Consider the following 20,883-nt stretch of genomic DNA (forward strand, 5'->3'; position numbering starts at 1 on the left):
TATAGTTGCTGGTAAAACTCCAAAAAGCCCACGTTAACCCCTTCTTGGGTGTCCAGTATTTGTCTGTTCATTCCCCGTACTACCCTAATTGTTTGCCTGGGTGTCTCACTCTTATCTAGCCAGGCTAGTAGCATGCCCAGCTTGCGTCTCCCTGCGTGCCGTCTTTCCACATATATTTTTTATAGCTCAAGTTACTTAACCCCTCCCAATACTCCCTGCAATCCTGTTGCAACTGTCTTATTGTTCCAGCCTCCTCAGGGGAATGCTTGCTTTTTCGCATAATTCGTCTCTGCTTCATGTAGCTCATGTGCTATTCCCCCTGAAGACATTTGGATATGGCTGCTCCTCTTACCACCACCTTAAATGCCTCCCATAGTATGCGGGTCGAGTCTACACTCTCCATGTTATGTTCAAAGTACTCCACAATTTTCTTTCTTATATCCTCCCAAAATATAGTATCTTTCAAAGCTTCGGCCCTGAGTTTCCATGTCGGGATCTTTGCCCTGGGTGGCGAGTATTGCCATGTTATAATCAGAAGTGAGTGGTCAGAGAGGACTCTTGCTTTGTATTCCGAGCGCACTAGTTTCCCCGTCAACTCTGGCGCAGCAAATATGTAGTCCAACCTCAAGTACAGGTTATGTGGGGCGGAATAGTGGGAGTAGTACCTATCCTGCAGGTGGTGCATCCTCCACACGTCTACCAGATTAAAATCGCTCAACAGGATCTTTAGGGATTTAGCCGCCGGGGTAGGCTTGTCCACCTTCATGTCTGATCTACCTACCTTGGGGTCCATCATACAATGAAAGTCTCCTCCCCATATAACTGCCCCCCACCCCATGTATGGACTGATTTTATTGTATGAAGTCCTGAAGTAGCCTGTGGCATCCTGATTTGTGGTATACTTGTTGATTATGCTCAGCTCCCTATCTTCCACCAATCGCCTTATTAGTACCATCCTCCCATCTGGCTCTATGGTAGACTTACAGTTTAAAGGGGACATGAGGTGCTATCCATGTAATACCACCTCTGGCGTACGCCGAATATGCAGACCCTATGGTGGTCCCTCTCCATTTCTTCCTCACCAATTCCTGCTTCTCTTTTGTTAAGTGAATCTCCTACAATAAGGCAATGTCGATTCTCTTTCTCTTCAAGTACATCATGACCTTGTTCCTTTTTAAGTAGCTATTGAGTCCCCCGACATTCCATGTCGCTATCTTGAGATCCCCCATCCTATCCGAATCCTGTTCCGCCCCTCACACCCTTCCCCAGTGATGTAGAGGTGCAAGCTTGCTCCATAACTTAACACCCCTCCCAACTTGTCTAATCCCCTTTAAAATCCCCCACTCCCTTACCACACCCCACCCTCCCCAACTGTTGCCCAGCTCCATCCCTGGATCTCAGGCTACCCCGCATCTAGTCCTTTCTTGGCCTCCACTGGTACTTGGAACACAGCAGGGGGACACCACACTACCGTTATCCCAGCTAAACTACTGGGGGTAAGAACGCATTTCCTCTGTATCTCCTGCATTAGTGCCACAGTATACTACACCCTCCTGCATCTTGCTCTCACTTGTGCATAACGTTTATTATGTATTATATTCAAGTCCAGAGGTCCTCATGATGAGCATATGCAGCGGTCAATATTTACTTTCTCCTTCACATACCCAGTGAGCCCCTTTGGGTTTCAGTACTACCCCGTGACCATGTCAGTATTGGCACCGCTAAATTAACATTGGCCTAGTCAGTCAATAATAGAAAGCCAGTTCACTTATCCTGTCCGCTCTGGCCAGGGCCTTCCACATCAGCCGGACAACCCTTTGCGTCCAACCAGTTTGTCGCTTCCTTGGGTGTCTCGAAGAAGAACGCCTTGCCCTTGTGTAAGACTTTGTTTAGCAGGATACAGAAGCATGTATTTAAATCCAGATTCTCTCAGCCGTCTTTTTACAGCCACTTCGTGTAGATGTTGTCTGTGTAGCAGCATGGTGTAGTCCGGGTACGCTGTGACAGTCGCCGATGCTCTGCTCATCGTGCCACCGTTTGCGAAAATGCTCCAAGATCTTTTCCCTATCTTTATAGTTCAATATCTTGCCGATGATCGCCCCGGTTGGGGCCTCCTAGTCAGGGCTCTGTGTATCCTCTCAACTGTAAACCCTTAGGTGAGCACACCTGCTCCTACCTCTTGTATCAGCATGTTCTCAACTTAATTTGTCTGGTCTGTGCCTTCCTCTCCCTCCGGTAGTCCCACCACCCGTATCTTGTTCCATTGTGCTTGCCCTACCACCTTCTCTGCTCGGCTTTCCAGATTGCGCACCTGTTGCTGCAAGATATGAACATCCTTGGTGTTCGTGCCGACATCTGCGTTAGTTTTCACTTTACTCTTTAGGCCACTTGTGCGCTCTGCCAGTGCTCTTACGTCCTGTCTTAAGAGGTTGACATCTACACGGACTGCGTTCATTTTGAATTCCAGTGCGGAATTTAGTTCCACCATGGCCACATCGATCTTGCTCCCCCATGAGGATTTCAGCTGCGCTATGGCCTCCAGGATCTGGTGATCATCACGCAGTGGGGTGGTTGTCCTTCGTGTGTCTCCCTTTGCATGTGCGGACACATCCAGTGATTGCGGCAGTTTGGTAAAGATGTCCATTGTGGGCTGCATCCCCTTACCCTTACTGTTTTTGAGCGCCATCTCTCTCGCCACCCTGCTGGACTTAATGGCCTGCTTCACAGTGCTACGTTGTTCCCACGCGTCTCAAGTTCCCGTCCGTTGATTGTCGTCACTCTCGGGGGGTACGGGGAGGTTCCTCACCTCACTTCCTTGCGTCTTTGCTGCGCCTCCCGGTGCAGAGCTGTGCCTGTCCATGCACTGCACTCCCACCTGCACCACAACCGCTTTCGCGCCCTGTTCCAGCTAGCCGTATCCGTGTGAAAGCCGTGGTTGGTAGCTCTGTTGCAACGCCGGACAGATTTGGTCCCCTCGCGCCACTCCACTCCAGATGTAATGTCACCTCTAATTATTATGCCTTGCCTCCACGGTATTTGCACTTATCACTGTACCAGGTGTCTTCTTTAACTGACCATCCAATCACGCCGTTTACCCTCCCAGCAGTTTTCGCCCCATGCTGTGGGGTTCACGTGCCTCAGGCAGACATGTACGGGTTGATTAGCAACAGTGCTGGGCCCGTTGTTGCAGGCGATTTGGTGTCCCGTACTATTTGTATGGTCCCAATATTTGGGTGCACAGTGGTACGTCGGAACCAGCAACTGGGTCGCTCACATCATGCTAGTGATCTTCCATTTATTGGTCTCTTATTTCAAGAACTTGATGTCCATTCTTTTTTATTCCCAGGGTGCTGAAGCCGTACACCGGCTATATCCCTGCACTGCCAGCTGCACAGTCAACCTCCTCTCTCACTACAGGCATTACTTTGCTTATAATTGTTAATATCATAACACTGCGTTTACACTGAGCACAGCTGGCATTAGTTGCGGCGTCTCTCCCAGAATCATGCAGCCGCTGTGCTCCGTATTAACAATGTATCTTGTGTTTTGCTGCCACTGTAACGGCCGTCTGGCCAGTTTATATGTACCGTCAGGACCGCAATAGCAGACAAAGGCTCTGCGGCCGTAGAACATGTTGTGCATTCATTGCAAACTATATTTCAGAGGTTTGTCTCATCCGGCACTGTGCAAATATGTTCATGTAGACCAGACTTCACTTCAGCTGCCAGCCGTATCAAATTGTCTCCAGATCGTTTTCCTCCAGCACTCTTACTCGCGTTCGTGCCGAATCAGGCTACGCTGCGTCCTGTGTATTACTCTCATCGTCCCTCTGCCGATGTGTGTAACAGCAGCAGTATGCGTTGTGCTCGAGGTTTCACTAATATTACTTCAAATACACTATATCCAGCCCACTCTGAGCCTTTAATGTTCTGATTGCACTCCACTTCCTGAGTTAGCTCTGCCCGTCCGTTCAATGTAGATGTCATTTGTTAACGTGCTACAATATATCCGCTGTTGCGAGGTTAATCGTTGCGGTTCATGCGTTTCGCTCCTGAAACACCGCCCGGTCCGCGAGCCCGCACCTGTAACAAGCACTTTCCGGCGGGTCTTCCTTCGGGCACTGCGTAGTCCGGTCTGTGTGCTTTGTCGACAGTTCTCCTCTCGTGTAGTGGAGCCTACACAAGCTCCTCTTTCAATCTCTCCTGCTCGGCCCTCGCCGTATAACACATTTGTTTGCAACGGAAATCTCTGCAGCATTCAGACAGTATCCGCAACAACTCAGGCGACTGAGCTATTCCGACTCATTATCTCGCCTTCTCATCTCTTTGTTCTGAGCGGGCCACCATCTTGGTTTCTCTATCAGCGATTTGTGGAAAATACTTTCTGCTCAGAACTCCTGCATCCTGGCGCCAATCATTCTAATTCTGTTCTGCTTGTGTGCCCCAGACCTTCATGCAGCAGACTTTCCAACTTCCTATTCTTCAACGTGTTTCTTCTGTAGTTTATCTTCTGTATCATGCAGGATCAGCAGGAGCACTTCTAGAAATAGGTCTTATAGCATGGTCCTATAGCCACGCCTCAAGCAAACTCGAGATGCTTATGCCCAATGGCCAGAAAATGAATTTAATGTGACCGGCGAAGCAAGCAAAATGTTTTTGGACCATTGCTACAATGCGAAAACTCGACAAGATGAAGAGGAAACTGAATATAAGGAAGATGCTTTTGAATTACTCAGTGACCACTTCACACAATCTACCCACGCAAAAAAAGGGCCACCCAATAAACAATCAACATTGATGGTTTCTCCAATTCGTGTGCAAATAACAAGCTGAAATAACAGACTGAAGCCTCAAGGCAATTGACCGAGCAACTTGACAAAGATCTCGACTTCATTGTGTCTAGTTTGGCCGATAGGTCCACCATAGTTGAGTCACAAACCACATTCATGCAGGATGATAGTCTAATAAAGGAGGACAAATACATTGCATTGGACAGCTGCCTGGTAGAGATTATACTGATGCTGGAATGTGTCCATCCAGTGAGGAGGGGAAGGGGGGAGTGGAGGTGGGAATGTGGGTAGCCATTGGTGAATGTGACTCGTGTATCACAAGGCACTAACCTGAAAATCGAAGCCACATGTGGCCAGCTCCATTTTCATGGTGCGCTCAACCGATGCTGGGCAAAGTGCCCGCTGGAAATCTACTGTGTGCAGCAGCTTTCCTTTTCAGTGGCTCTACTTTTAGTAAGTTGTCCAGTTTGTCAATTTGTGGGACTCCGGTTCCTTTCTAAAACGCAGTACTACAAATATCAACAGGAATATTTATTCCCTGCTATTAGTGAAGCTTGGAAAATTGAACAAATGTCAATTGAAAGGACATTCTCTGACAAACTGTTCAGGCTAGCTGGCGATTGACAGTGTGACAGCCCCGGATGTTCAGCAAAGTACTGCACATACCACTTTCAGGACATGGAAACTATAAAAATTGAGAGTTTGGTGGTCGTGCAGGTGTCTGAATGTAAATTCACAGTGGCCATGGAGAAACATGGTTTTATAAAATCCCTGGAAGATCTCCAAACGAGGGGGATGCAAATAGACCTCATAGCCACCAACAGACATGTTTCAATAGCCAAGGCCATGCAAGAGCAGTTTCCAAACATTTGCTATCAATTTGATGTATGGCATGTTGCCAAATCAATCCAAAAATAAATATCACAGCTACTGGTAAAAAAAAAAAAAGGTTCTGAAATATTTTACAGTGGTCCCAGTCTTTGAGCAACCATCTTTGGTGGAGCTCCAAAACTTGTGTTGGGTCTGTGGAAATTCTACTTGAAAAATGGCGCTCATTGATGCACCACTGGTCCAACCTTCACTCATGGACAAAGAACCAACATTTTCACCAATGTGCACATGGACCTTTATCGATTAGCAGGAATGCAAGAACAAGTGGTTAGCTCCATCACTCCCACACAAAGCTCTTGAGAAGATAGAGTTTGATAAAACTATCAAGAGATCTGAAGGGACTCTCAGAATTCTGTCACACAGGAGATTTGGAGGTGTTCCACAATATGTGCCTAAGTACCAGCCCAAGAGATTGCATTTTGGCATAGACGGGATGCAATATCAGACATTACTAGCGGTCTTATCGCTTAACGAGAACGTAGGGAGAGAACAATCGAGGACTGCGGGGAAACGTTCGTTACGCAATGGCCTTTACGAAAAGAAGCAAAAAATGGGTGGTCAAGCCAATATACCAGGAAATGGAATTTGATTTTGTGAAAGATCTTACTTTGACTGTGTTAGACATACATAGACATGGAATCGCTCACAATTTTGTTCCTAGGACACATACATTGCCACAAAACATTGCAAACGTGCACAGGCCACTGAAAGCAGGCCTCGTGGAACAGTTCACTTCCCGGTTCAAATGATTAGCAACAATTTATTGGTTCAACAATGTTCATATAAAGTGTCCAAATAAAGCATCCAAATTGTCTTTCGAAATGTATCCTTTGTCCATTTTTTTTGCAAGAAGTGCCTTTTGGAGGAAGCCATTCAGTGTAACGCTGTGGTTTCACACTTCCCGCTTTAGTCGAGCTCTTGTGGGTCCTTCACTGATTTGGGGAGGGTCAGATATCAGCATGAAAGCAACTTTGGGGGTTCTGCACTTGTCTTACCAAGCACGTGTCCAAATAGCTGAATAAATACGCGTCCCACAAAGGAATGAGACCTAGGCTATATAAACTTGGCACGCAAGAACTACTGACTGTAAGCAAAACGCATCAAAAGGGAGTTATTGGTGAGAAATAGGTGCATTCTGACCTATATTTCTATAGGGGCATGTGTTGGAGTCGTTGCCATCGGATGCCTTAGAGGTCTCGATCTATGGATTTGCGTCTCTCGAAGTCTTACGATTTCAAACGCGGTGGGGATAGGTGTCAGTATTAAAATATATGACCACTCTTGATTAGGTATATGGGAGGTGAAGTTGAGGTGGTGCAGGGGCACGGTCTGGAGACCAGATGCGTTCAAAGGGAACAGGGGTCATGGTTTCAAGGGACCGTGGCCTGGCTGGAGGGGGTTGGAGATGGCATGAGTCAGTGAGCAGAGACGGATTGTGCACTAGGGTTGGAGCAAGGCTTGCTCTGACATTCTCGTACGAGCACATTTTGTCAGGGCTGGAGACTCACGACTAGCAAAAAAGATGAGCTGATTCGCTTTGAGAACAGGAGACGGGCTGAGCTGACAGGTGTTGGGTGCTTGCTGTGCTGGGAGAGAGCAGTTCACCAGAGGGACACTACAAATCAGGCATTTGGAAGTAAACTGTTTTCATTCAAAAAAGTAAATCACGAGAAATTTCGCATAGCATTGGTGGATGCCAGCAAAATTTGTTTTTCAAAAATATTTCAGCTGCCACTGTGGTCTGCAAGACTATTCGCTCACATTGGAAGTGAAGGTCACAGCGTTTGAATTTTGCTTGTAAGCTGTGCACAACCACGCATCTTACACAGTATAAGGTTCGATTGTTTTTTGTAGGGAGGATTCCAAATGGAATGAATGAAGGGAGGTGTGTAATACCGTGAAATATGATATAGGTTGACCTTCACAAAACTGGACAAAGGAACATGTAATTTCATTTTATGAAGATGTGTTGATCTGAACGGAGTCTCTGCGTTACGCTGAGAATGGAAATGCCGAATATTAAGTACATTTTACTATAGACTAACGAGTAAAGGTTTCATTATCTGATCGTTATTGTTGGCTTAAATTGTAATGGGTTGTTGTGGCATATTGCAACGACACGCAAAAACAACCTGTGTGTGTACTTCTTTGTCCCAGGCAAATGGGCAGTCTGGCACCGAAATGCACCTAGTCCACATCTGGGTTCCCCCATGTTCCACCAATGCCACATTCAATGCTAATATTCAGTTAAAATGCCATCTATGGGTTCTTCGAATTCTTCCGTCAACTTCTGCATCCCATTGCAAGCTAAACATACCCCATAACACTAACCTCTCAAGCACATCGTTGACCCCAACTTTCCACGTTTTCTCTGCGTTTCCACTATTTCACATTTGTGTTCATCATTAGTTTTCACACGGTGCAGAATTAATGGGTAAATTGTATACATTTGAATAAAGAATGGCCAGTGAGACATTTCTGTTATGTTTTCTACACAGCTACATCCTGCCTTTCTGCGAATGTCATCAATTCCACATACCAATTGATGGCTTCTTTAGCCAGCAGCTGCAGATACACATAAATGGCTGGATCACAATGACGCTGTTTTGGGACGATCGCCCCGGGCCGATATGCCGTTTTGCGGTACAAGCGATAAAGAACTACCCGACATACGTTTACGGTGGCCTGGCACCAAGCTGACGCCAAAGCCTTGCAATTCACGGATGCGTCCAATGAGCTTCTTATACCCAAAAGGAACACTGTGCAACTCACGATAAACATTTGTGGATCGAGAACAAAGAAAGAAATTACCAATGTGGTTGAATATGCCAATCGCCGGATGTTCTTGGAGCATTTATTGTAAAATAAAAGCACATTATAAATTGCAGAGTATTGCGGTTTCCTTTCAAAACAACGTTTTGTATTGAGAATGGAGACGCGCTGTGTTGTAAGAGGATGTGTGTTGATATTCCAAGTTCTGCGTGAACCGACGTCAACACGTAGGTGATGACTGGGCACGTTTGGCTACGCTGCCCAGTAACGTCATGGAGATAGGCGGAGAATATTGCTAGAAAAGGTGATGTCAGCCTCAGGGGCAGGGGATATGATTTAGTGCCGCCAGAGCAGTTCAGTTTAGGGCGATGCGGCAACTGATGAGATTGGCAAAAGATGGCTGCACCCTGCTGCATGATTTTGCATGTGTAAAAGTGTGGAAAACTGCAGTAAGGTGCATAAGAAATGTTTGTACGATTGATCAATGTATGCTTAAAAACACATGCCCGAACTCTAGTGACAATAATATTTTTGAGCGCATTATTCCTTTAATGCCAGTTTTACTGATAAATGAGCCATGGAATTAAATAATTCCCACTTATTCCTTGAAGACCATAGGTGTATTCAAACGTACCAGCCAATCCAACACATCAAGTTTAGGTTTATACAGACTTACTGCTTCTTTAGGCAGGCAAGGCCTCTTGGGACTAGCAGACCTAGAAGACCCTTAAAGGGAAACAGAATCTAGGGACATCTTTCTCTTATCCCTTCCTCCCTCCCATTCATTCATTCATTGCAGGAGTTGTCTTGATTCCCGAAGGGTTCACCATCAATGACTTTTTTTAACCAACGCTTGGTTTTGACTTTTGTACACATTGACTCTGGATGCTTCACCCCCTTAACTCTCATGCTGGACCTCACCTGGAACTCGCACTCAGGTTGGCCCTGAATCATGCTGTGCCCATTGTCACTGGGAGTCCTTGCCTACATTTTCTGTTGTGTTTTACTGACCTCCGCAACTGTATTTGCTCTCCCCTCTGCTTCTCTGCTCTTTTCACTGTTCTTATTCTCTGTTCTCTTCTCCTCTCATTCTCCCCTCCCTCCCCTTTACATGTTTTCTATCTCGTTACTCTATCAGAATTGTCCCTGGACCTAGTGTGATCATTTAAAAAAATGTCTGTCTCACCCCTTCTTACTTGTTATTCTCCCACCCCTTCAGCACTATCTGAAACGTCGTCAGGACTAGTACAATAGCCGCTTGTTTTTTCCCTCTCCCTCCTTTCTCCTCCGCTCTCCCTCACCTCGTGCAATTCTCTGCCTCTACCAGAAATGTCATCAGGCCTAGTACGGTAGTCGCCCGTCTGTTTCCCATTTCCTTCCTATCTGTGTCTTAGCATTTGCACTATCTGAAATGTCGCTATGCAGAGTATGATAGTTAATTTGACATTCTTGTTCATGGCCTGTAAGAATGTTTTTGTATTTTCCCTGGTCCCCTCCCTTGTCGTGAAGCGCTTAGAAACACATTGTGTATAGGCGCTAGATAAACTGTCATATATCCATTTCATGTTGCATCTCTTAGTTTCACCTCTTGAGGTTTGGCTTCAGCTTGGACATTTAGTTTCTTGAATTCCAACTCTAATCTTAGTCCCTCAAGAGAAACAGCTTCTGGGCTTCACTGTGGACCTTGTGGGGTCCCAATAGGAAGTGACTGAGGTACAAGGGCAGGATGTGGAAGAGGGGATCTCTCTTTCAGAGATGACTCTGGCTCCTCTTGCAGAGAGTTTGACTCTAAACTAGCATTATAATCATCATCTTGCACATTACTTGGGTGAGTAGGGGTTACAGGCCCACTATCCAAACTTTGGTGATTTAACAACCTTGTAATCAATTCACATTTCTTTCCCGTCAGACTCAGACCCCTGGTTTTACACATCTTTCAGTTGTTCTACTGTTAGGACAATCAGGGTTGCCTCATTAAAGTTATCCAGATTTGGCATGTTATGATTGCTTAACATTTTGGTGGAGCTTAGCCTTGTAGCTGGTTTAGTTGGGTACAAGTACAGCAAATAGTCAATGTAACCACTCTACTCCAATCCCACAGCTGCCACCAATGTTAGGCAAGAATAGAAAGTAACAGACTACACAACCCTGGTCTACTTGGTATTAGGTAACCCACCTTTTGGTATAGGGCTGTACTACACAAGTTGGTAGTATGATTGAGCAGCCAGGTCTAGCTCAAGAGGGGTAAACGTGAGCTGTAAAGCTGTAGCAATTAAGTTCACGAATACAAGTAGCCAAGTAACACTTGTACTCAAGGTTTCAGTTCTAAAGTTATTGCTTTAACATCCACTTTTAAATAAGCCTTCTTTGAAAAGGGCAAGATATGTAACAAACATACTTTAAAATAGGTTTACAGAATGAGCATAAGTTTAGTGGATACTCTTGCTTTTTACCCGCTTCCTACACCCGCAGGTGACTTCATTCACAAGGACAGTAATGTCATTTATATATCACTAGTAAACTTTGCAAATTCCGAGGTTCTAGAAAGCAAATGTTAATGGAAGGAAAAAGGTTAAACAGGTTCTCAGGGCATGCGAGTATACTTAAATCTTCCAATGAACTCTAGACAAAACCTTTCCCAGCAATAACTGTCTAAAAAGATGTTATCACATCTGAGGGACAGAAAATATTAAAGTCAATAGACCAAAAGAGTCTTGCAGGGAGCCAGGGCAGTCAAAGTCAACTGGAGCACAGTCTATGGAGCTGAGGCACTTCGTAGTTAGTAAACGTCTTGCAAAGTTAGAGAGTTTGGTAAAACAACAAGTTACTTTCTTACCTGGTAACATTCTTTCGTTGGGATGGTCCGACGACGTATTCCATATCTGACAGACAATGTCCACAGCTGTACTGCTTCGGAAAATCTTCGGCGCCTGCGTCGATGCGCCGTCCCCGAGGACCGAAGGCCGACATCCGACGTCACCCGATGTGATGAGGACGCACGACGCCCATAGCCTCAGTTGTAGATTTTTCCACCAGAACGTGTGCCACCAGTTTTCTGCCAGTCAGACACACAAGGCTTTGCGGAACGCAAGCTGCAATCGCAAAATAAATTCTGCAGCGGGGAAGGTAGGGAGCGAGCGATATGGAATACGTCGTCGGACCATCCCATCGAAAGAACGTTACCAGGTAAGAAAGCAACTTGTTCTTCGAGGGGATTGGGTCCTCCGACGTATTCCATACCTATGACAGACTTTAGCATGCCCAATCAAATTGCGGAATATAGGACTGCCTTGCCAAAGGCCAGATCCTGCCCTCTGATGGAATCGAGGGAGTAATGACGTACAAAAGTATGTACTGAAGCTCAGGTGGCTGCATCACAGATGTCACAAATAGGAACACCCCTCTGCAGGGCAGTAGACGCAGCCACTCCCCTGGTAGAATGGGCCCGCAAGCCAGCCGGAGGGTCCTTACCCGCCAAGCGGTAACACTCGGAGATAGCTAAAAAAATCCAACGAGACAAAGTCTGTTTCGTCACAGCTTGTCCCAAACGCTTTCCAGCTTAACCAATGAAACGTTGATCGTCCACTCTGACCCGGGACATGCGCGAAATATAAAAGCTCAACGCTCTCCTAGGATCAAGCCGATGGAGCCTCTCCTCTTCCTTACCAGGATGTGGAGGAGGATAGAACGCCGGAAGAACAACCTTCTGGATCAAATGAAATTCCGAAACCACCTTCGGAAGAAAAGGACGAACTCTAAGGACAACCCTGTCCTTGTGAAACACAGTGAAGGGCGGCTTAACTGAAAGTGCCTGTAACTCACTCACCGAGCGGAACTAACCGCAACCAAAAACACAGTTTTCAGAGTCAACAGTCTCAAAGGGCAAGAATGCAAAGGCTCAAACGGAGCACCCATAAGAAACTTAACAAGGTTCAAATCCCAACCGGGCACCAGAAAAGGTGACGGAGGGAACACATTAGTGAGCCCTTTCAAAAACTGAGAAATTAAAGGAATCTTAAAATAGAAACATTCTTCAGACAAGCGCTTAAATATGGACAGCGCCGCCAGGTAACCTTTAATGGTCCCCACTTGCAAGACCCTGTGGGCCAAGGAAAGCAAAAAAGACAGAAACATGGGAATGTCACATTCAAAAGGATCCACATTCTTAACTCTGCACCAGTCGCAGAACTTTCTCCAACGGCACAGAGACTTTGTTGCCGGCTGCCTGGCCGAGAGCAACACCTCCATCACGTCTTCAGGGAGGTCCCAATCCTTATACCTCAACCTTTCAGAAGCCAAGCGTGAAGGTTGAGGGATCTGACCTCTGGATGGAGAACCTGACCCCCCCCCCCCCACCCCACCCTCCCGTGAGAGCAGATCGTCTCGGTAGGGAAGACGACGTGGAGGGCAGATGGACAAGTCGAGAAGGTCCGGGTACTACGTACTCCGGGCCCACGCCGGAGCAATGAGGATCATCCGGGAACCGAACCTCCGTAGTACTTGCGGGATGACGGGGACTGGAGGAAACACGTACAGCAGTGGGAATGACCACTCCACCACGAACACGTCTCCTAAGGCTCCTTTTGGAGGAAATTCCAGCGAGCAGAACCTTTCGCACTTCTGGTTGACACTGGAGGCGAAGAGATCTACTTGAGGGGTCCCCCAAAGCGCAAAGATCTCCAGGAGAATCTCCTGAGCCAGCTCTCACTCGTGAGAGATCGTGCTCTGCCTGCTCAGAGCGCCTGCCGTCTCGTTGTCGTCTCCGGCCAGAGGAACTGCCGAGATTGAAACTTCCTGCTGGATGGCCCAGAACTCGAGCTGCATCGCCTCCCTGCACAGCGGAAGTGACCCTGCCCCCCCTTTTTGTTGAGGTAGTGCATGGCCACCGTGTTGTCCGTCAGAATCAGGACACTCTTCCCGCGCACAGTCGGCAGAAAAGCCTTCAGGGCAAGCCTGACAGCCCTCAGCTCCAACAGATTGATATGGAGTCTGGACTCCGACAGAGACCAACGACCGCTGACTGTCAGCTCGTTGGCATGAGCTCCCCATCCCGTGAGGGATGCGTCCATCACGATAGTCACCTCCGGCCAGGGCAGCCAAAATGGGGCACCCTTCATCAGATTGCCCTCGACAGCCCACCACAGAAGGTCCCGAGCTACCGAGGGCGGCCCCTGAACAGGGTCTGACAGCCTGCCGGAGAACTGAGACCACTGGAGCTTGAGTGCCCACTGCAAAGATCTCATTCGCAGACGAGCCTCTGGCACCAGAAGAATGCAGGATGTCATGAGGCCGAGCAGTCTCACGAACTCGGACGCTGGGAGAGTCTGGGCAAACAAACTTGTGCACCATCTGCTGAATGTGAAGAGCCCTCACCTGGGGAGGAAAACAGCCCCAGGGATGTCTCGAGCACTGCTCCGATGTACTAGAGCCGCTGCGTTGGTGTCAAATGGGATTTCTTTAAATTGAGGGAGAAGCCCATCTTGTGAAGGGAGTGGCAGGTGACGGACAGATGATCCAGGACTTGCTCGGGAGAGCTCCCCCTGATCAACCAATCGTCCAGGTAGGGGTAGACGTGAATCCCCCCCATTCTTGGGATGCGCTGCCACCACCACCATGAGCTTGGTGAAAACCCTCGGGGTGGAAAACCATCAACCTGAACGGCAGGACCCAAAAGTGAAATTGCGAGTCGCCAGCCCCGAACCTCGGGTACTTCTTGTGCTTGGGATGGATCGGCACATGGAAGTAAGCGTCCTTGAGGTCGAGAGACACCAACCAGTCCTGAAGTTGAAGGGCCTGGAGGTCTTGAGAGAGTAACCATCTTGAACTTGTCCTTCCTGAGGAGTTTTTTTTTCAAACCGCGCAAGTCCATGATGGGTCTCAATCCCCCGTCTTTCTTCGAAATCAAAAAATAAGGGGAATACCATCCCTTGTTCCTCTCCGCTATAGGCACCAGTTCTATGGCGCCTTTCTCCAGCAGGGCTTTAATTTCCTGCGCAAGGAGCGGATCCGGACTCTTCAAAGAGGTTTCCCAGGTGGATTGTCCAGAACCCACACATCTGAAGTAATGGCTCGCCACTCTACAAGATGCTGCGCCAGCCTTCCCCCAACCGGCGAACCATGGGACCTGGCCTCATGACTGAGTGGTAGCAACTGCCCGAGCGGCCTTGGCACCTCGAGTACCCTTGTTTCCACCTCTGGCACTCTTACGGTGGCCTCTTTGACTGCTAGCTCCTCTCGCTTTACTGAAGGACGAGTAATAGCGAAAGGAACCGCCCCTCCATTGCTGTCCCCTAGGACGAAAAGGCGGAGGTTGTCGAACTGCAGCGCCCAACGACTTCGCTGCAGCTTTGGAGGTCTGCAACCTCTCAAGGCTCTCGTCAGCCTTGCTGCCAAAAAGATGTTCACCGTCAAAGGGCATGTTGAGGAGCCGTGACTGCACATCAGGAGCGAACCCAGACTTCCGCAACCACGCAAACCTGCGCATTATGGTGCTCGCCGCCATGGACCGGCTGACACAATCTGCCATGTCCAAACCCAACTGAACGGCCTCCCACATGGCATCCTTGCCATCCTGAACCATAGCAAGGAAACCATCCCGTTCGTCCCCTTCGGGAATATGTTCAGCCGCTAATGCAACACAGTTCCACAGAGTGCGGGCGCAATGAGACAAGGCACATATGGAGTTGGCCGCCTGAAGCGCCATACCCCCTGAAGAAAACACTTTCTTCGCCCAGCCGTCAAAACGCTGGTCGTCCCTATCCAGAGGGATGGTAGGATACAACGCCTGCTTTGCTGGGGCTGTAGCCACCTGCACCACCAAACTCTCCGGAGTGGGGTGCCTGGACAAGTAAAGGGGTCGCTACTGGCTGGAAGGTATTTTCGAGACAAAGACTTGCCCACTGCCGGGAGACTCTCCGGAGCAGTCCAAGCCGCCGCCACCCTTCTGGGCAGAGCCATATGTAACGGCAATATCGGGTCAGTGGGGGGACCAATATCAAGGATGTCCGTGAGATCATCCTGAACGAACTCCCCTGGGGGAGCCGACCAACCCAAGTACTCTGTGACCCGAGACATAAGGCGCTGATATGAAGAATCGGCATGAGTGCCAGGCTCCGGCCTACAAAACTCCACCTCCGCAGAGGTGTCCAGTCCACTGGCATCATGCAGTGACTGGCTCAGGTCATCAAACTGGCTATGGCCCGAGATCAGCTCATCTGGTACCGGAACCAAGCCGTCAGAGCCTTCAACACCCTCTGAAATGTACTCCAGGCGGTGAGAGGAAGAGATCTGGGGACCAAAGCTGTGCCTGACCTTAGCCAGAGCCTTTCTAGGGGCTAACCCCGTGCCACGGGGCCCCTCCTACACCACCGCCTCGAAAGGAGTCGAGAGCGCCGAACGAGTCGGCACCGGCGTCGAGCGAATCAGCGTCTACTTCAGCTGCAGTGCCGCCAGCATCGACGGCGTCGACACAGGCCTCGAAGCCGGAGCTCCGAGCGTGTCTCTCGACGACTGAGGTGCCGACAGCATCGACGACCCCCTCGGAGGCGGAGCCTCGAGAGAAATAGTCGACGACCTCGGCGCCACAGGCGTCAACGTCTTCTTTGAAGACGCCACAGGATCACACGGTCTTGAGCGCGTCGAGGACCCGGACCTTCTCCCTCGAGCCGTGCCAACCACCCGAGCCCGAAGGCATACGAGCAGTCTCTCGACCGGTGCCGACCGACCACACTCGGAGGTGCGGACGGACCGGTGCCCTGCGATTCAAGAATCGCTAGCATCTGCTTCCCGAAGGAAGCCCATTCCTCCGGTGTCGCTTGCATGGAGGGATAAGCGACCCGCCGATGGGCGGAGTCCTCGGAAGAGGACGGGGAAGGCGACCGATGCCAGCGCTTCCAGGAATGCCTCGAAGAGGCGGAGCAGTGGCGAGACTAACTCCTGGAAGGAGACCCACTGGACTTCCGACGACGCAAAGAGTCGCCTCTCGAGTCATCGGTCGAAAGCCCCTCAGACCTCGACTTCCGGGGCTTAGACACCCGACCTACCGACAGCTTCTTGCGTTCCCGCAAGGCCTTTGCCGTAAGTGACTGGCAGTCGACACAGTCGTCCGTATCGTGGGCCTCCCCGAGGCACCAGAGGCAGGCGTCCTGCGAGTCCGTGACCGACATCTTGGACCCACATTCCCTGCATTTCTTGAAGCCCGGATGCGGGGTTGAAGATGAAGTAGACATCGCCAGGAACAGGTCTTCATAAAAAAAAAAAAACAGGTTCAACGAACTGAGAAGAAAACCGCAAACTCCAAAGAGTCAAGGCGTACCGAGATACACGAAGTGAACACGTTCGCAGAAAAAACGGAACTGAGGCTATGGGCGTCGTGCGTCCTACTTATCACATCAGGTGACGTCAGCCGTCGGAGGAGGTCCTCGGGGACGTCACATCGACGCAGAAGATTTTCCGAAGCAGCACAGCTGTGGACATTACCCGTCATAGATCTGGAATACGTCGGAGGACCAAATCCCCTCAAAATCATTTGTAGGGTCACAAGCTGTTACACTTGTGGAAAGCAGAGTTGAAATCATCAAAAGTACCCACTGCAAGTCTCAACTGAGAAGAGCAAAGCTAAAGACACTGAGGTAAGTAGCCCAAGTCTGAACAGTGCCTCTGGTTTGAAGAAGTGCTCCAGCTGGATTCTGCCCTGTTGCAGCGATGCAGATCCTGTGTTCCTGAGCCTCAGTCGTGGGGACAACACGTGGGACGTCTGAGGACTACAGCAGCAGCAATTTGGAGGTTGTCGGTAGCTACGAGTTCTTTTAGGATCAGCAGCACTTTGCGGTTTCAGAGCGATGTAAACAGCGCCACCGCCGATCTTGGATACCGGTTGGGCTTCCTTCACTCCTTCAGTCCTGAACTCTGGTGAGGGGACTAGAGGTCTGGTCATCCAGCTTCTGGAGGGTCCTTAGGAGACTCCTGGAGCTTCTGGCTGGATTGCAGACGGTGACTCAACTACAGATTTCTCGACCCATGGCACTTGGCTCCTACAGCAGTAAAGTACAGCCAGTTGGGGAAGACTGTCCAGTGGAGTTCTCCTCAGGGTTAGTTGGTCCAACTAGGGAAGAAGTCGTCCCTTCCGGAGCTCCTCTTGTTGATCAGAGAAAGGGGTTTCAGTAGAGCAGCAGGGCTTCACTGGGCAATTCAAAGGTCCTGGAGGATGCAGCAAGCTTTGTTCATGGTTTCTAGGTCTGGTGTTCTTCCCAGTGGTAGACTGAATCTAGTCCTAAAACTCTCGCCTTTTAAGCAGGTTTCTCCCATTCATGCACAGCCTAGGCTGCCAATAACACAGCAGGGTGGCTGTCCTGAAAGGACAGCCAGCCAATCAGGACTGGTTGCATTCAGGCATTCCTAGACTCAAAGGACAGGGGAGTTTCGGGAACCTCCCTCACTTCCTGCCCTTCCAGACATACTGGAACCGGAGGCGGGTTTCAGGACTGAAGCCCGCTAAAAGTAAAATGAACAAAGTGCTCAAACCTGGCTTGGCACGCAGAGTAGAACCCCAGAAAGACCTCACAAACTGTTACACTCACCTGGTCTCTGCAGAGGCGTTGGGGCATGGTTGCAGCCCTCCCAGGAATTTGATCACCCCCGTCTGATCTCTGCCCCTAAGGATAGGCTGTGGACTGCGACAATTGGTGACTCTGCTCCTGTGCGGATATGAGAAAACGTGAGTGCGTGGCTCGGTGACTATGGTACCTCTCAAACCCTTTTATCGAAGGTGCGATTTCTGTGGGCATGTACAGGCCCATAAGGCCCACCTGGTAATTATTGATGGTGAGCTCTCCGTCCTGCTAATTCTGGCAGGGGCGTTGTTGATGGGATCTAGTCCCTTCAGTGATCCCTGGAGAGTAATAGTCCAGTCCAGCTGCGACTATTCTTCTCTTGATTGGTAGTAAGTGTTTCTCGATGTCTCGTCTTTTCCTGTTTGTTCTCCCCTTCTCGCTTTCTGTCTTGTATTATTGCTCTCGATTGTTAATTCCTGAATATAGTTTTCTCTTCTGTTTTCTTTCCAATAGATGGCATTGCGGCTCAACAGCAGCTGTGGAGGTGCGGAACGCGGCCGGGGGTGGGGGGGGAGATAGATGAAACCGCAATGTCCGACAACAGGTGAGTGATTGTTTAGGGAAAAGCACGAGGTGCGATGGGAGCGCGACCTTAAACTCTGTCTTTTTAATGTCTAACCTTGCCTTCCGCTTTTACCTGCAGGTGCTGCGGTCGCAGACGAAGCGCGTTGTGTTGCGGTGCCAAGAAGAAGATATCAACGTCCCTGAAGTCTTGAAGGTGAGCTGTGTTGTCAAGAAAATTTGAAGACGTGCACAGGTGAGAGCAGATTCCCCAGGTGGTAAGTATGGAGGCAGGAAGCAGGATTTCCAAGGTAAATTCAAATTCCAGGCAGCGGTGAGCATTACGCTGCATGGATGTGCAGAATAACGCAAAGTGTCTGCCTCGTGCATTGGAGCAGGTTATATAGCTGTGATCGTGGACACACCCACTAGACCTGGCTTGCCTGCCACTCCTAGTGATTCAGCACATGCAAGGCAACCCAGTAATAGCAGCCCCACCCAAGAGTACATGTGGGGCTGCTTTAAGTGATGACGTCCCCATGTTAAATGCACTTTGCACCCGAAATGAGGTGCTATGCTTACAGTAAATGCATTTTGTCCCAAATAAATGTTTGTTGACTTATTCATGAGCCTGGCGCCAAAGGCGCCAGGACTGTGTCCATCTGTGCCCGGTCTGTGTTCTTGGCCCCATGACCATGACAGAACCAGAAAATGGCGAAAAAAGATGATCAAGGCCATTTTGACAAAATGGTAACCCATGGGTGCTATACTGCAGCGGAGGATGCCTATGGAGTTTGTCAGACTCCAAAAACAAAGAAGAAACAATCCAAATCATGTCAAAAACACCAGAGTGAGAAAAAGGTCTCGCTCACTCCAGGGCTAAAATTAAAAATCTGTAAAGTCCAGCAAAAGAGCTGGGGGTCTCTAAGGTTGAAGGGAATTTGCACTGAAATGAGAATTCTCCCCAACACCAGTCCTAACTGGGAGTTTGGCTGTACTGAAAAAGACAGCCCCTCACACCAAAGTTGGAATGTAGCATGTGTGTTGATTAGCTAGGTTCCTGGACAAATGGCCTGGCTCTGGAAGCTGAAATAAGTCGACCACTGGAACTGAATCCGATGAGGAAGAATGAGAAGACTGCTGTAGTAGATTCCAGCGCCTGAAGATGCCTGCTGTGTAACCGCTGCCTATACTGACCCTTCCTTACATAACGGAGAAGTCCCGAAGACGTCTCTGACCCCAAGACTGGTTGGACCAATTAGTGTTAAGACGACCTGCATTTCAAGCCATCCGAGGACGAGCTCCAACCTTCTTGGGCTGCAAACTGCCAATACTCTGGGACCTCGAGGATGAGTGCTGTGCAACGTCTTCCCGAGAACGAATCTCACTGAAACTTTGGTGGACTTCTGTTCGACCTCCAGAAGCAAGATTCCACTCCTTGGAGTCCCCTCACTAGAGTGCTGGATCGATAGTGAGGTAAATGGATCAGATGACAACCATTCTTCATCTGGTACCTTGAAAAAGGCCCCAAATCCACAGAGATGTGAGAAGCACAGAAGAATCCTCTGTTGGGAGTTTTTCCTCTTGACTGCTGCTACAATTGCCATTCCCATGTCCTTTCTTTCATCACCACAACCAAGAATCCAGAGACCGGGTCATGTGCTGCTGCATCGTGAAGGCTTCCATCTGCAAGCTTTTCTTCACTGCTGAGGTACTGTGTGGCTTAAGGTAACACTTACCTAAAGTCTTGTGTCGTTCCTGTATGGCTAAGGGAATTCTTGTAGTTGGGAGTTCGCCCATACCGTTCACCTAGGCCTAATGCTGGAAAGCATCTAGGGAGCCTTCGACAGGTCCCTGAACACTTCCACTAACTCTAAAGTCTGTTACTTGCTTGATTAGAAATCCTCTGGAACTGTGACTTTCCTGCATTTGTGCCTTATCCTGAGCTGCCTACTGTTGGCCCCTGGACCACCAGGATTCCCCCTTCTGCCTCTGAGAACACTCATGCCCCAGATTAGGGAAGGACTGCTAAAGATCCGACCTATGTGAAGAAAATATAACAAGTGTTGCAAAGTACTTACTTGCTATGTGTTAGTGCTGTAACTGCATATTCCTGAAATAGAATAAGTTAGAAGTGTTACAAAGTTATTACTTACCTGTGAATTGCTTACTGCCAATCTGAAAAATATTACATTACTTACTTACCTTTGAATTGTGTTGCACCAACATTACCTGCTAGAATAGTGGAAGTGCATATTCCTGAAACTGAATAAGTAACCTAGTTCACTACCGATAGGGGCTGCTTACCTTTAATTACAT

General features: G+C 48.9%; 1 protein-coding gene across 3 annotated transcripts in view; it reads right to left on the reverse strand.

Moving 5' to 3' along the window:
* Positions 1-20,883, reverse strand: part of UBE3A (ubiquitin protein ligase E3A) — a 784,873-nt gene that overhangs the window by 422,268 nt on the left and 341,722 nt on the right. The window lies entirely within an intron of this gene.

The sequence above is a fragment of the Ambystoma mexicanum genome, chromosome 7p, assembly GCF_040938575.1.
Source record: "Ambystoma mexicanum isolate Mex_15411 chromosome 7p, UKY_AmexF1_1, whole genome shotgun sequence".
NCBI classification, from domain to species: domain Eukaryota; kingdom Metazoa; phylum Chordata; class Amphibia; order Caudata; family Ambystomatidae; genus Ambystoma; species Ambystoma mexicanum.